The sequence below is a fragment of the Chiloscyllium plagiosum genome, unplaced genomic scaffold (genome assembly GCF_037043375.1).
Source record: "Chiloscyllium plagiosum isolate Xiang-an unplaced genomic scaffold, Cpla_swu_hap1 HiC_scaffold_187, whole genome shotgun sequence".
In the NCBI taxonomy this organism is placed as follows: domain Eukaryota; kingdom Metazoa; phylum Chordata; class Chondrichthyes; order Orectolobiformes; family Hemiscylliidae; genus Chiloscyllium; species Chiloscyllium plagiosum.
The window spans coordinates 50001-52500 of record NW_028270326.1 but is presented as its reverse complement, the minus strand read 5'-3'; the positions used below and the strand labels follow the sequence as shown (position 1 = coordinate 52500).

The 2500-nt window shown below is 37.2% G+C and overlaps 1 pseudogene; it reads left to right on the top strand.

Annotated features, from left to right (window-relative positions):
- The window catches only part of LOC148133875 (28S ribosomal RNA), an 8526-nt pseudogene that overhangs the window by 3423 nt on the left and 2603 nt on the right, over positions 1–2500 (top strand).

Genomic DNA, 2500 nt, shown 5'->3' with positions numbered 1-2500 from the left:
GGGAGAGGAGTGAAGGTTGTATTATTTATCCAAGTGATAAGGAAAATCAAAAATTAGAAATTATAATTAATTATCCAATTGATAACTTTAGTTGTCCCTACTGCAGAATTATCTACAATACGACTGGGCAATTTAGGAAACACCTGAGGGTTTGTAAGGGAATCAAGTCAGTGCGAGTTAGATGCAATAAATGTAAATGGGAAGGAAGTTACCATGCGGTAGCTTGCCACTACTCGAAATGTAAGGTTATGGTCAATGATAAGGATAAGGAAAAGGATATTGAGGAAGAAAGCAATAACCTGGGAAGGAGAGAAGACGAACAAGTGGTTAACCTGATCCAATGTGAAATATGTCAGGCCAAGTTTAAAACGATGAGAGGTCTTGGGCAACATGAGAGGCACATCCATCCCTCGGTGAGAAATGAAAAAAGGAAAACCGGGGCAAATAAGGGTAAAGACAAGGAGATAGGTCCCGGAAAATCAAGAAAAGGGGTATGGTCGGCAGAGGAAACTGCTGAAGTGCAGCGATTAGAGAGGGAATTTAAGGGTTGCAGGAATATTAATAAACTAATGGCGGAAAGGATTCTCACGAAAAATGCGAAACAAATATCAGATAAGAGAAGACTGTTAAAAAATAAGAATAGCAAGGACGAGGTTGATCAGGACCAGGGAACGATCGATGATACTATAGATATAGGAAAAGACAATGAAGATGAGGTTGAAGGAAGTGAACGAGGGGAGGGGATAGAGATGCCTCTGGATGGAAATACCCGAGGAGATGGCAAGAAGCTAGTATCTGAAGAGTACGAAGGTAAATCAGTGTACGAATTGATTCAAATAATAGAGGCTGGGATGGATAGGTCTAAATGTGGTATCAAGGATTATGATGCAATTATGGAAAAATAAGGATAAAAGTAGGAGTAAATATGAATAATGAGGTAGATAGAAAGAGGGATAAGAGGACAGGACCAAGAGCAAAACCTAAGAATAGTGAGCAAAGTAATAACAGCAAAGAGAACAATGCAAAGAGGAGATATAGTAAGAAGAAGGGGCAATATAAAGAAACACAAGTATTGTATAATAAAAATAGGAAATATCTGGCAAGATCCCTAATGGGGGCACCCATAAAATGCGAATGTCCATTAAATAAGGAGGAGTTGGAGATGTATTATAGGACTAGACTAACAAATGTGAATAGTAAGAGTAATTTAAGGGGATTTGCAAAGTATGTCAAAGATAATGTAGGATTAGAGGAAGAAATTTTAATGGGGCCAATTACGGTGGACGAAGTCCTTCAAGCTATTAAAGCGACGGACGCCGAAACCGCAGCTGGGCCCGATGGGATGACATTAAAGGATATTTTAAAAGTGTTTAATAAAGATAATAGAATACTCCCAAAACTATACTCCATCTGGATAAAATCTGGCAAGATTCCACAAAATGTTAAGTTAAGTAGGACGGTGTTAATTCCTAAAGTAAATAATGAAAATGAACTGAAGGATATCAATAATTGGAGGCCAATCACGATCGGCCCGATTATTCTTAGACTATTTACAAAAATAATGGCCGGTAGACTAAACAAGATTTTAAACCTTAACAAACGTCAAAAGGGTTTTATGTCGGGTGTGGCCGGCTGTGAGGAAAATATTAAAATTTTAAATAATATAATTAACGGAGCAAAAAAGAATAGAAGGAACCTAGCAGTGATCTTTGTGGATCTTGCTAAGGCCTTCGACTCTGTCGGCCACAAACTTATTTTAACAGCCCTTAGAAGAATTCAGGCCCCACCACTATTTATCAAGTTGATAGCGAGTCTATATGAAAACAACTTTACACGAATTGAAGGTTCCAGATGCAAAACTGACCCGATAGAAATTTTACGAGGGGTTAAGCAAGGCGATTCTTTATCGCCCATTTTATTCAATATTGTAATGGACCCTCTTATTACGTCCTTAGAAGAAAAGCGGCAAGGTATATTTTTAGGTCAGGACGGCAAAAGTTTTCATTGTGCTACCTTGGCTTTTGCCGATGATATAGCACTTATTAGTGAGTCTAACGAGGGCATGATAAGCAATTTAAAATTAGTAGAAAAATTTTGTCTTAACACGGGGCTGGAAATAAATGTAAATAAGACTAAGGGTTTTAATTTTGTTTTTAAAAATAAAACTTTTATTTATAATGATTGGACCAAGTGGAAATTTAATAATAATGTTATTCAGGGTATTGAGCCGGGTCTGACAGACAAGTATCTAGGGGCTAAGATAGACCCCTGGGTAGGCGTCAGTCAGGCCGACTGGGAAGCCCATCTGACGAGTTGGATCAGTAATCTTAAATCCTCACTTTTAAAACCAGCGCAGAAAATAGAACTTTTAAAAACATATTTTATTTCAAGATTATTTTATTATTTAATTCTATCAGAATCCTCAGGAAACTACCTAAAGAAATTGGACATGATTATTAAAAATGCTGTTAAAGAAATCTTGCATCTGCCACAATCCATT